The sequence below is a fragment of the Eretmochelys imbricata genome, chromosome 18, assembly GCF_965152235.1.
Source record: "Eretmochelys imbricata isolate rEreImb1 chromosome 18, rEreImb1.hap1, whole genome shotgun sequence".
Classification (NCBI taxonomy): Eukaryota; Metazoa; Chordata; order Testudines; family Cheloniidae; genus Eretmochelys; species Eretmochelys imbricata.
Window position 1 is genome coordinate 21,574,788 of NC_135589.1, and position 15,024 is coordinate 21,589,811.

Consider the following 15,024-nt stretch of genomic DNA (forward strand, 5'->3'; position numbering starts at 1 on the left):
GGCGGCAGCGCACAGGGCAGGGGGAGCTGGGTAAGGAGCTAGGCACAGTGAGTCAAGTGGTGTGAGCATCCCACTGCAGTGACCCCGCAATGCCTGTACCTGCGGTCTCGGTGCAACATTGCCATGGGTTGGAGAGGGCTCGGTATCTGATTGGCGACACTCTCCGTGACTCCACAAGGATGGGAATTTTCTAAAGCATGTTGGAATCCTCTGAAATCAAAGATGATACAGGACAAATCTTCTGCTGAGGTAACCCCCTGGATTTCACACCAGCAGATTTTGGCCCTTAGATTATTATTTTTACTGGAAGGAGAAATATGCATCTCTTGGTATTATATAGCAATGCCTCCCAAATCCCATTTGGCCTCTTGCTCCCTTTCCTTGCAGTTTATTGTGGAGTTTATATGTTTCCAAAGCTCCTCTTCCAGGGTAAATGACATGCTTTTAATTAGTACTGGAGCAAACCACTCACCAAGAAAGGGAAAGGATGGCAGCAAGTGGATCTGAGGCAAACCCTTGAGCTAAACCAACATTTCAGCATGTTCATAGGTTGGGCTTATGGAAATTTCAAAGAATTGCTGGGCAAGCCAGCTCTTTTCTATCCAGTACCAAGTCACCCTTCTGAAGCATGAGAGGTGCTTGAGCCAGCTGCATATTCAGTGAGAGCTGAGCTCAAACAATGGTGCAGGAAGAAGGATCGGCATATGGAGAGTATAAAACATAAATCCAATAAAGAAGGACAAGCAGTATTTGGCTGGAGCTGTCAGGGAATGAAACTCACTTTTCTGAGAGAAAACTGTCACGAACTCAGCTCCTACAGCACTAAATAATGCATCCCAGAATGAACAAGGGAAGACAAATAGCGCTGGAATGAATTCACCAAATAAATAAATCAGTCCTTAAAGGTCTCTGCTGCAATGTTCAACTGGCACCTGCTCTCAGAACAAGCGAGCAGCAGTGGAAGGATCAGAATCAACTCTGGCTCTGGACTCATCTAAGAAAAGAGACATGTGGGAATATGAAATGCCATGGAGACAAAGAGAAGCAAGCCCGGCAGAGTGGGGGGAGGTAGGGGAAGGGACGTATGCCAGAGAGCCTCACTCATGGGGCGGCTTTTCCATCACGCTGCCGTAGTGGTAACTTTGCAGCTGAATAACAATAACAGCCATTCCAGTTTTAGGCTTTATTTATGAGCTGAAAAGGAAGCACCTCGCCTTACAAGTATAAAAGCTACCGTATACAGTACAGCACACAAAAACACACACACCGCTGCATGACCTAGTGGATAGAGCACTGGACTGGAGCTTGGGGGGCCTGGGTTTCTGTCCCCAGCGTGGCCCCTGGCCTGCTGGGGGTTCCCTAGACCTGGACTTGTGGGCAAACAGCTCATAGTGTTTAGACAGAAGCACTGACTGTCTCTGTAGAAGCCTAGCACTGTAACTGGGCTGATCTGGTACCCACAGGGTGGATAACATTTGAAGAAGGGCCTCAGACACATTTGAAAAGATTTGCTGTAACTTTCTCAACACCTTGGATGAATTCTTAGCAAATGGACACTGAGCTATCACTCTCCTTTCCCCTCCCTGCCCACCATCCTCCCTGTCCTTTCCCTCCCCACCCATGCCTTTACTTTTTTTGTTCTGTTGACTCTTTTTCTGTTCTCCCCTTATTTTTGTTTAAAAAATAAAAGGATAAATAAAAATGGGTCTGAGCAGATATGGGGTTTAATTTTCTCCCCGTTCTGGTGATGTCCAGATCCAGGGCTATGGTTTGGAGCCATCCTTAGCGGTACCAGAAATGTACCCATGTCTCTTTCACACTCTTGTATAATTTAATATCCAGGCTCTGCATGTGGCACATACACCAAGTATTTATAGAGAACGATAAATAACCCTAGAATTAAGGCTTAGTTAGCATTTCATTAAATATTTAGATGCATCTTCTATGAGGAAAAAGTGGGAGTTTGTTCTCTGTGGAGTCCAGGCCCTAAAAAGTCATTGTAAAGAACAATCTGTGATTTTACGGCCTCTGAACGCTTTGCTCGCTAAGTATTTATCTCCTCTTAGATGTTCTCCCTGAAACTGTGCAGCCCAAACACAAGGCAGAAGGAGACAAAAAAGGGACTTATACAACAACTGTTCTTCCAAGGAGTTTGCCCCGTCTCGAAAATTAAAATCCATATTGTAAGCACTGCTCGGAGGAAGTGCTGTAAGCTTAGCAGCAATTTCGTCCTGACACCAAGCAGCTGGATGTGGCTTTTATCAGTGTATCCTACTGATTTCCTTAAAGTCAAAGTACTCATTTGCCTGAGCTCAGTGCAAGCTGAAGAACTGTCTGTCGTGGCTGGATCATGTAAAGAGATGTATCAGTCTGGGACTGTCTCAAGCAGTAGAGGTTTATGCTTTGAGAGCCCAAGATCCTGGGTACCATCCCTGAAGATGACCTGGGCAGGGGGGCATCCTTGCAATGTAGAGTGAGAACACTCTCTCCGCAGGCTGGTCTTTACCTACTGATGTAAACTAGCTCAGAACAAACCTTTCTATGTCAGACAGCATAAACCTCGACAATGGAGGAGGCCTTGTGTCCCTCAGAGACTAAAGCTGCTCCATGACATGTCCTGTGTCTCTGGTCCGGCAGTCCAGTGCCTACACTCGGATTTCCACTCCTTAGCCATTAGCGCACCAGGCTGGTCTTGTAAGTGGGACTCTTAAGTACAAGGAGTGACGATGCTCTCTGGGTTTTGAAAAGATAAATGGCCTGCTGCAACGGGGAGATAACTGAGGGAAAAAAAATAGACTGACAAGAAAATTAAATGAACCATTGTGAGTCTGGATATCTTCTCCCTGAGTCAGCAATGACAGGGTAAAGAAACTAACAATGACAGTGAAAATTGAATGTGTGCTCATAGTTTTAGAACAAGAAAGGAAAAACCAACAAGACAATCCCTGGTGCTGAGTGGAGGGAGGGCATAAAGGCATTCTGCTCACTTTCCTAAACTTTGACTGTTTTATTTCCTCTGGCCCCTCCCACCCTTGATCTGTTTGGGCTATTTAGATTGTGAACTCTTTGGGGCAGGGACTGTTTCTTCCCCTATGGATATGCCACACCTACCACAATGGGGCCCTGATCTCAGATGGGGTCTGTAGAAGCTACTGTCATGTAACCAGAAATAGTAATAATGAACTATCATTCATTCAGGAAAGGGATGATGCATTTTGGCATTCAGGAAAGCTGGTATTGCTGTTTCCCATTCTGTATCTGTTCAAGAGATAGCCTTGGAGGCTGAAGCCCTCTGTTTATCAGTCCAGGATCTTTCACTTAATTGAATTGTTAATGTAAATTTTTAAATGTTACATATATGTGACATTTAACAAACCAAACCTCCAGGCATCAACCACCCCATTCATGCATCAAATTTCAGCCAAATATATTTTCCAAAAGCAAATAAGTGGGTCACACTGCAATAATATCTTCCAGATAAATATTAAAAGACAAATTCACAGCCTCTATTAAAAAAAATGAATGCTGGAGAGAGATCAGAAACAGAATGAGGAAAGCAGAGTGAAAATCAAATATTAATCCCCATCAAAATTCTGACCAAGGAAGAAGCATTCATCAATAATCAGCAAAAGAAATCTGATATCCAGACAATTTTTTCTGAATGGGCACAAGGAGAGTGAGCTAGAAAAGAGACGGTTATTTTCTCTTGGGGGCTTCTACTTTTTCATATGGACTAGTTCATTATCTTCTTCTTCTCATCCGCATAGCCTTTTCAACAAAGTTCTAACAGGTACTATCTCACCAGCAAACCTTGGACCTGATCTTCTGTCACTGCTTGGGATGACATTTGAGAAATCTTACATTCCCCGGGTGAGGCCTCAGAAAATTCTTTCAAGGAATTAAAGTTCCTGCATCTGAAGTCTCACTCATGGATTTAAATTCCCCTTGGGGTTGTCTGCTCTTACTTATGGAGTGCCTGCCTTTTTTCTCTCTTTGGGTTTTTTTCAGGTGCATCTCGCTCATCATCATCATCATCGCTGCCTTGTTTCCTTTTGTTTTCTGACCCCCCCCCCATCTCCCCATAAATCCATTACAGGAAGTGCAGGGATTGTTTAAATGATATTACAACAACCCTCTTCGGAGATGGGGGATGTTACAGCCTGACATAGGACCAGATTCTCACTGGTATAAAGTCCTCATAGCTCCACTGAAGCCAATGCTGATTTATGCCATCTGAGGATCTGAAACAAATTGTTTAGTGGGTGCCAGCTGGAGTCTATATGAGCTTTTGAAGGGGGAGGGAGTCTAATCATTTAAGACACTTTCATATAATTTATATCCTTTGCCCTGAGTCATTCTTCATTTATTATCCTCTTTGGGGCAGGATCTGTTCTTTGTTTGTACGATATCTAGCACAATGTGCTCCTAGCTGCTACCACAATACAATCAGTAATAATTCTTTGACAACTCATTCAAGATGAATAACTGGCACTTAATATGTTTGTGTGCAGCTTATACTTAACCTTATACTTTTATATTTAAAACCTGTTTTTCAGTGGGATGAATTCTAGCTTGCTCAGTGCAGCAAGATCAGAGAGGCAAACGCTGCGTTTCATTCTGAGCGTTCAGAACTAAACCAGAGCAGTAACATCAGTTGTGATTCTGGCTCTGCCGTACCTTTGATAAGTACTGGGCCTTTGTGGCTGTCCCAGAAAAGACTATCGCAGCTACTATTCAGAATGGCCTCAGAGTTCTAGGGTAGGGTGAGGAAGCTTTGTTCCGTGCATCCACTGCTCAGTGTCAGCAGAAGGCGGCTATGCTTTGGTTTAGTAGGGAGACTTTACTTTAGAAGTAACACTTTTGAAGAGATAATTGTTCTATATAAATGTCAAGTGGTGATGTTAACCTGAAATGGGCTTGAGCTCTTTATCTCTCTCTCTAAGTTAGGCATCAGTGAATTGGAGAGTGTTTTCTGTGCATTTGGAAGGGCGAAGAAGTGTATCTGGGACTCAGCTCTCACAAAGAGGGCTAGAGGAGATTGTGTGAGAGCCAGTCAAAATAAACCACCAACTGGCCTTCCATTTTCTTCAAAGATTTGCAGCATGCCCATTAGCTCGATTATCCTCTGCATGAATGTTGGCCAGCTGCCAGATACCACCCCTCATCATACAACCCAATGAAGAGAGAACATAAGACACCACAAATCAACCATGCTGCCCACATCTTGTAGCCTTTCCCCACTCTCCAGTCCCGATTGAGTAATCCATCACTTTCCTCATTCTCCCCCCAGCCCTTGTGCTCATGTGTAACTCTTTAAAACAAGTGTGGACTTCAGAGATCTTGTGGAATATTTATATTCCAGAAGTATCTACAAGCCCCAACTAAGACAGAATTCCATTATGCTTCGTGCTCTAGAGGAACATAGCAAGAGATGCAAAATCCCTGCATTGAAGTGCTTACAAAGTAGAAAGGCAGACAAAGGAAGTAGTATTATCCTCATTGTACAGGCACAGAGATGAAGCAGTTTGTGCAAGGACGTGCAGGAGCCTGGTGCAGAGCTGGGAAATGAGCCCAGAAGCAAGTCCCACTCCCTGTGCCAAACCACAAAACCATCCTTCCTCTCCTTGAAATTGGTACTTATTCATGGTATAACGCGAGGGATAGAAATTCTGAGCAATCTTCATGAAGGAAAAGGCTTTTCCTTGGCACTTTCTAAAAAAGATCAACAAGGCTTACGAAATCTTTACCGTCTCGAAGCAGTGCAAAAAATCTTTTGAGTGCATTTTGTGGTTTCAGCCATCTGGCTTCATCAGGTTCTAGACAGGCCCAGTAACCAAGTGCTCCCTCTTGAGGAAAGGCTCTGGAAAATACCGGCGATTTTCACCTCCTGTGGACATGCTATTACTGGGCCATAACCTCAGCTTGTGCAGGGGTAAAGTAACTTAAAGGACTTACCGGTATGCAGGGCGGCCAGGGTCCTGGGCAAGGTGGGAGGGCAGCTCTGGGCCCCTAGAAGGGGCTGGGCTGTAACCTCATCCCCCCAGCCAGCCTTTCAGCGCTGCCTGGCCTTCAAATAACTGCTGGAGCCCTGGGGCTCCCAGCCACCACCGTGCTTTAACGTCGGCTGTGTACCAGCCCATACCAGCAGCCACATCCCGTACTGGCTTACTTTCGCCTCTGAGCTTGTGTAAATTGGGGTTGTTCCATTGAAGTCAATGTAGATTGACTCTAGCTGAGAATCTGGCCACTTCATCCCCACCAGCACAAGCAGGAGACTCTTGGCCCCTTTATCAGGCCTAATAATAATAGTTCCCTTAGTATTATTATTATCTGTCTGTTTACATGGTTTGTGCAGACAAGGTGCTTGCACTGTGTGCCCTGTGAAATAAACACTGTCCCGGCTCCAAAGAGCTACAGTTTAAGGCAGGGGTCAGCAACCTATGGCACGCCGGCCAAAGACGGCATGCAAGCCGAGTTTTAATGGCATGCTGCTGCCTGCCGGGGACAGCAGTGTGCCATTAAAAATCCTGCCCAGCCTGGCCCAGCCCAGCCCAGCCCGCTCTTCTCTGCCCCCCGCCCCCTCCTTGCAGGACAGGTGAGCTCCCCCCACCCCCGCCTCTTCCCCCAGCGTGCGGGGTTCCTGCCCCTCCTCCTCTCCCCCCCTGCCGCCCATCAGCTGACGGCCCTTGCCACGGAGAGGGAGAGGGAAAAGCGGAGCCGCAGCGTGCTCGCTGCTCTGGGGACCTTGGGGAAGGGGGTGGAATCGGGGCATATCCCCTCCAGCCCCCTGCCGTGAGCCGCTCAGGGCAGGGGACTGGGAGCACCCCTATGACCCCAGCCCCCTGCCCTGACCCCTGAACCCCCCCCCAGCCCCCAGCCCTGACTCTGGCACCCCCCACACATACCCAGCCCCCCCAGCCCCCTGCACCCTCCACACATACCCAACCCCCCACACCCCTTGCCCTGACTCTTGCACCCCCACATCCGCACCCCCACCCTGAGCACCAAACAGGAGCTCCTGCACACACCCCCCACACACACACCCCACCTGAACCCTCACACCAAATAGGAGCTGCCCAGGTAAGCGCTCCACACCCAAACCTCCTGCCCCAACCCTGAGCCCCCTCCCTCATTCTAGCTCCTGGCCAGACCCTGCACCCCAACCCACAGCCTGCTCCTTCACCCCCAGCCCTGTGCTCAGCGCACTCCCACCCTCAGCTCAGAGCAGAGAGAGGAAGAGAATGGGCTAGAACCAGGGAGAAGGTAGCTACCTACTCTATGTGGACAGGGCTGGGACCCCAGACCGGCAGCGGGCTGAGCGGGGCCGGCAGCCGGGACCCTGGCTGGCAGGAGCCGGCGGACGGAACCCCAGACCGGCAGCGGGCTGAGCTGCTCAGCCCACAGTCGGTCTGGGGTCCCGGCTGCCGGCCCCGCTCAGCCCACTGCCGGTCTGGGGTTCTGACTGCCGGCCCCTTGGCAGCTGGGGTCCCGGCCGCAGGCCCTGCTCAGCCCGCTGCCAGCCTACGTGAACCGAACCCCAGGCCGGCAGCGGGCTGAGCGGGCCAGCAGTGTAAGATCAGCATTTTAATTTAATTTTAAATGAAGCTTCTTAAACATTTTAAAAACCTTGTTTACATACGACAATAGTTTAGTTATATAATATAGAGACTTATAGCGAGAGACCTTCTAAAAAACGTTAAAGTGTATTCCCAGCACACGAAACCTTAAATTAAAGTGAATAAATGAAGAATTGGCACACCACTTCTGAAAGGTTGCCGACCCCTGCTCTAAAGCATTAAATGCACAGAAGACAGGAGGCCTGGGAAATCCAGTGACTTTGGGTTTTTCTTCATCCTTACTGTAGTAACTGATGATAATTATGATTATTTATCATCTGTGTTGTGGCAGTGCCCGGGAGTCCCAGTCAGGGACCAGCACCCCACTGTGGGCACATTTGTGTGGACCTTGCAAAAGGACAGGGGTGTGCGGGTTTTGTTAGCAGAAGGGTGTGGGGGCTTTGTGATCTGGGATGGGGAGAGCACTCTGTCCAGGCATGGAGGCACTAAAAATAGCAGAGTAGCTGGAGTGGCAGCGGTTAACTGTCCTGAATATGCACCCAATGGAGCTAGGGGTGTGATTCCCAGCATATGTACACACACTCTCAGACTTGTGCTAAGAACAGCTGGGGGAGCACAGGAAGTGGTGAGCTGTAGCATGGGCTAGCCACCCCGCGTACAAACCTACCGAGACTCCAAGTGTAGAAAGAGCCGTAATCTCTCTGTGCCGCAGTTCTCCCACTGTAAAATGGAGACCATCGCACTAACCTACCTGACAGAGCGTTATGCTGATAAATAAATACATTAAAGATTGTTGTAAGGGGCTCAGATTCCCCTGTGGCAGGGCCCACGTAACTACTTTAGTAGCTGGGCTTCCTCTATTCCCACCACTTTGCAGAAGAAAAGCAAGCGGCCACGCACCACAATTCCATGGTGTATGAGAAAATGCTATATGTGTGTCTCTGCAAGTCAGAGACTTTAAGGCCAGAAGGAATCATTTCGATCTTCTGATCTGACCTGCATACCACAGGTCATACCCTCGCCCAGGAGGTTATGCCATAGCCCAAGCAGGCGTTATGGGCTTGATGCAGACCTTTGAGAAGGACATCCATTTTTTGTCTGTGTGCACGCCCACTCAGTTTTGCTTCTGGTCATTGTTCCTTTTTCCCTTCCACCAGAATGTTTCTTCTCTTTCTCTCTCACCCACTGCAGTGAGAATCTAAGTCAAGGGAGAGCTTATCAAATGCTCCTGTGACCCACTCACTGTGCTTGCTGATTGCCGTTCTTAGAAACCTCTTCTGGACATAGTGCCGACATTTTAAAGCAAGCTATGCCTTTATTTTCTTAACGTGAATTTAACAATGCCATGTGGAATCAGGCTGAAAACCTCCGGCTCTGAAAGACTGCCAGCTAAATTCATTGACCCATTGGATGCTCTGATAAATAAAGGAACGCACCAGATACAGGTCAGCAACAAACTCCAGCTTTTTTATTATTCCAAAGACTTAAGATCACTGTTAACGTGCCATGATATTTAAGGTAACTTTTAAGGTGGACTAATCATATTCTACAAAGCCATAAGCAACAACAATGCATATTCTATTCTGTATAATTTCTTATATCGCATTCATCACTATAGTATCTGAGCATCTTCCACTAGTGGATTAAGCAATGAGACTACATCTCTGTCACATGTGGTTTGTTCTCTCCTCCTCTCCCCAGGGAGAGAGGTGTATGCAGTGGAGAGCTTTCTTTTGGAATGTTTTTTACAGTATATATTAACACATGTTGCTATATGTTTATATATATATATGTAAAATATGTTTATACGTCCATTTTAGCCAAGCCAAGGCATGTTCAGCAGATTCTGGTACCACCCCATTGAGAAGTTTATTGAAAAGAAATGTGTCTAGTTTGCTAGTACAAATGGACTCCTTTTATCTACATGATCTCTGGCGCCTTTTTTGCAGCAACACTGGGAATAAACTGAAATGAAAATTTACCTGACACATCTGACCAAATAGGCCTTTGACGCCACATGAAAAATAGATTTCAATCCTGTGTATACTCTGTGCTAGGCTCTTCACCCTGACAATGGTCAGCTGGAACCTACCTTACATTTTGCATTTGACCTGCAGCATGTTCTCTTAGATTTCAAAGAAACATGTGTGTTTGGCATCAGATGTATAAATTGTTCAATAGGATTAATCCAGCTTTCAGGATCTCCTCTGCCCTTCTTCCTGGCAGGCTGGTCCTTGATGAGGAAAATAAGACATGAATGATAAATATTCAGCTTTTCCTCTGCAAGTCTCCACTGCCAGGCACAATTACTTGTTTTTGTTCATTATTAAATATTTTGTCACCATCCAGTGAAGAGCTGCTTCAAGAATGCACGTAAATTTGCAAAGGTGCATTTAATTGAATATGTTCCTGTGGTTCATTTTATTTAAAAAGCTTAATGATATTTTGAAATAACATGTGAACACGTCACCTAATGTTCACGTGCACAAATTGTGCTACCACTTCTGTACAATAAATTAATTGGTGAATTTGCACAAAGCATCTCTTATGCACTAAGTGTCAAGTAATGTATGTGCGCTATTTAATGTCTTTATTTTATACACATTATTTAATGTACTTTGGGATGTTTTAGATGATAGTGACCTTCTCTTTGTAGAGCTCTGAATAACTATTTGTAAAAATGAGTTTGTATTTGCAAGTTGTTCAATCCCCAAAGAAAAGTATCTGACATGATGGGAGCTAACATCCCATTTGAAAAGAAAGGTAGGTACTAATATCAAATGATTAAATACCAAAATCTGATATAGAAACAAACCCAAGAATCTTTCCATCTCTCCAAACATTCTTGCAATAAATGATTACAAACCATTACACCTACACACTCCCATAGATACCCATCTTAAAATATACAAAATGATGCAACACCACTGTAACATAAAACTAAAAATGAAACCACGGTATATTGAGTCTCAACCATGGGCAGATGTCTAGATATGATCTGGAGTATGTTGGGACTGAAAGAATGGTCATCCAGCAGATTAAGACTCCATTTATTGTTACAAAGATTCCTTGCCTGATCAGTCACCCCTAATTAACTGCTTTAATTCAATTCTACAAAGGTGCAATATGTTAACATTATCCAGTCATCTCTGTACCCATGCTCATGTAAAGCAAGTTATAAAGGAACCAGTGAGCTAGTCCACCTCAGTGGATAACACATTAAAGTAGCACATGCCAGTTTTTCACAGATTCACTAATGCCTCTAGAACACCATCAGGCTAACAGTGAGATTATATTTTTGTTCAGATTCCAAGCAGGACTTGATCCTGTCTTCAGGTTTGAAGATTTTGGGCTGCAAGCAATAAACTTGAGTCGCGGGGGGAAGGTTGAAAATTGCAACACCTATAGGTTCCTAGGCAATGAGGCATAAGAAGCAATTTGGATCTAACCACTTGACAGCCAAAATCAGGAGACTACCATGGCTTTTCCTTCAGGATGAAGAATAGGGTCCCTGTATCTCTGCTGTGGACAGGCTAATTCAGTAACCAAGACACTGTCTTATCTGACAACCAAAACCTGTTGGACTAGTTCTTATTCAAGAAGCCCTTGGCATTTCCCTCTTTCCAGTTTATGAAGAGCTGAGCTCTGGTAAGATATTTAGAGTTTTATTCCAGATGAGCTGCAGAAGCTCAGCCTTGACTAGCTCTGCAAAGAAAAGGGAAGGTTGTTTTGAGGTATTGTAACGCATTTTTCATTTTTTTTCTGATGAGTAAAAATAACCTTGTTGATCACCCTTATTCAGCAAATCCGTGGCTGTCTCACAATGGGGCTCTCTCTCCGTGATTCAGGCTATTCCATTCTAGACTCTCCTCTGCACTCACACTTCATTAACATTCTGCAGCCCCAGCTTTCTCAAAGGGGGCACGTGAGGGAAATATTTTCCACCTGCAGCAGTTTAGATGGATGAGTTTCATTACACAGCTGGGCATTTTTATTAAGACAGCACCTCTGGTCCTCTAGCCGTGAATATTTTATAAGAAACAGGGCAGGGTCAAGCCTCTACAGATTTTTCCTGTCACAAGGAAATGGATAGTCTGTGCAAACAGGTACACCGGGTACCATGTCCTAGGTGCTGATTTAAGAGGGGAGCCTCTGTCTCGTAATGCCACATGGGTTAGTATCATATTACCCAGGACGGGGACACCTGAAAGGCAGTGTGCTGAGAAGTCCTGTGGAATCAGTTAGACAATAAAGAAGTGTTCTTTATCCATTCTCTATTCATCTCTACAGGATTTTAGGCTAATTTCTATAGACGCCCATGACATGTCTACAGATCCCTGTGGGTTTCATCTATAAGATTGTGAAACAGGGGGAGAAGGCTAGAATATTGGAGCCCTAATCCCAGACACTCCCTCCCCAATACTGTGCACCTTCCCTGGAAATGTGTCTCCCAGAATTTCAGCCTGGCAAAAATCAAGCCTTTATCTGCATAGCTGGTTCACTTGCTCATCATTCCCTGATGGGCATGGCTGAGGCTTTCACTCCTACAGAGAAGTAGCACTGAAAAGAGCTACCCAGTGCTCAGCAGTGAAGGCTGAAAGGGAGGGCATTTGGTGACCTTGCAGGAGATGTACTTGATGATGGCTAGGCTGGAAAGCCACTCTCCCCTTTTCCCCAGGGGATGAGGGGCAGGGCACGTTTCAGATGTCACGGATGACCTGGGTTAGATTAGATGAAATGAGATGGAGGCTTTCTCCCACTTCGTCAGCTAAGTGAGAGAAGGGACAAAATGTTCCATCACCTATATGCTGCAGGCCAACCAGCTCTCAAGGGCTGAAAACAAAGGGAAAGTAGAAGCCCCTGGAGTCACGAGCATGGATCCTTCTGTTCAGAGGGGTGGCTTTAATCTGCCAAAGCAAGAGTAAGAAGGATGGAAAGACTGTTGTCTGCTGGATTCTATTTGCACGCAAACCCTTATTTGTGGTACAAAGGTACAAATCTTTAATCTGATGGATTTGCGGAATCAAATCAAAGACCATAAAAATTCTTTGAACAGTTTATGCTTTGAAGCTGTGTTTGACTTTAAATCCAAGGATGAGAAATTATGTTTGCACGGAAATAACCGAGATTTGGCATGGCACATTTTGACACATATTTACTGTCTGTTCATCTACCTCTGTGCTAACAATAGCTCCCCACTTTCACTTTATCTAGGAGAATTTGCAACATTGACAAAGAGGGAAAGACGAATGGCAGAAGGAAATGAGCAATTATTACTCCCACACATGCTGCAGGCAAACCAGTCAGTTTAGTATTTTATCTGGATTTCCAGGTATTTAGTAGAGTATGATAATAGCCATGTTATTATTTGAACACAAACAAATAACACTGGGATAATCCTAAAGGATGGCTCAAAAGACTGGTAATGGGATATACAGCTCACTGGTTTCAGTGTGGCTTTAAGTAACTAGAGACTGAAAATAGTTCCCCTCTCATGGCTGTTTGGTGGCCTGGGTAAAAGAAGTATTCTGAATCTTAGCCCCTTTCTTCTTACACTTGTTATTTATTTGGTCACACTGCTGGCAGACTCATGGACTGATGGAAAATGAATTCCTCTTTATGCCTTTGGTCAGGTCTCAGTTGCACTGACAGAGGGAGGGGTTTTGAATTGCCGGTACTGTGCCATTCTGCTCTTAACAGCAGACGCCAGCCTCCAGCTCTGCAAGCCCAGAGCTTCCACCAGCACTAGAGCCAAGTGAATGAATGAATGAATGAATGCAACAGAAACAGGATGCTTTGTGTGTTATCTTGTGATAGCCTAGCACATAAGAGTAGTCATTTTGGTATGTTTTCATGAGCAAAGAAACCACAGCCCATTGTAGGCCTAAATCCTTGCCAGGGCACTGAAGCAGAAGACAGATTAATTACCCGTATCATATTTATAATATCATCACTCCAATCTTCTGTGGGATTCTATGCTGCATGCAAGGAAGGTGTGAATTAGTTCAGCTACATGTCAGATCGGGGTAGAAACAGCAATCAATGAGAGAGAGCTAAGGGACAGGGACAACTGTGTGAACTTGAGTCATCTGCTATAAACGAAACTGTGCCAGGTTTAGCCCTTTGACGATATTGCCTGTATATAGTGTTAATAACAATCAATATTTGTCCATAATCAATTAACAATTAAATTTGTATTTATCAGTTATTGGTTATCAATTAATTGTGATTATATGTTTTGTGAGAGAGGTTCTCTCCAGTCCAGATCAGTTTAATAATCAATAAATCCAATCAAAGATGACTTACCCGAGGTTTGTTATTAAGAGTTAGTAAAGACAGCACATGCACAGAGAGGCAAACAGATGCCAATAGCTGTGGAAGACCTACCATGTAATTCTCTTACAGCCGGCATCCCGCCTGTAGATGGTCCTGCTTCCCCTGTGATTTAGGAACAATTACGCCCTTATTGTGTATCATTCTGGTCCTTGTGTATTTCCTGATGTCAGGCTATTGCCGAGGTTCCCTGTTCCATTGCAATTTACTTCATATCTCGCTGTTAGTGCATTGTTGTAGGAAATTTCTTAACAGTTTTAAAAATCTGCTAAGGATTACTACTTGGGGAAATTCCACTCTCTAAAGTTAGCTTCATTGAACTGCAAAGCATCACAGGAGTCTTGCTCCCAGGCAAGCCTTCAAATCTTTCCATCTGAAGTGTCAACTATATTAAGCATCCTCTGGATATCGGGCTATAAATCATTTCACCCCTTGCCAGGTGCAAATACCTGATGCCAAAGGAGGTAATGAGACACCTGAAGCCTCCAGTGGATGCATTCTGCTGCAGTAACCAAGTGAGGCACATCACATGGAGTTGTCTCATTCTCACTTATGCAAGCAGTAACCCCAACATCAGTGTCACCTCAGTCACAGGCCTGGACAAGCCACTTGAGTCGCACAGCAACTCAGCCATTGTGAGCTCAGCTGGGGGACATTTGCATCACATGCTGAGTCATGTCACACTCCTGCAGCCGATCCCCAGTGAGTAAGACAAAGGAGAGGCCTGGCTGTTTCCCTGGGGCTGTCCTCAGTGAGAAGAAGAGGGATGGTTGTTTCCTCATGCCCATCCATGGCGTTCTGGCTTTTGCCTCATTTGAGCAGCACATAAGATCCTGTCTCGGAGCAGAGGGTTGAGGAAAGGTCTAGGAGTTTTCCCATCCAGCCAGCACAACAGAATGCATTGGCCGCAGAGTCTTACAGTGGCATGTGGGTAACAAAAGAGCTTTGACCAAACTTTGTGACGCACCACGAAAGCCCCACATCTCTGGATTCATGCCCACCCTGACTTGGGCACAGCTTGTTTTTCAGCTTCAGTCCAAGTTCATGGCGGTCACTGCCCAGCACAGCAAACCTACCGATTTCAGTGCTGTGGCCAACATTGCGATTTTTCACA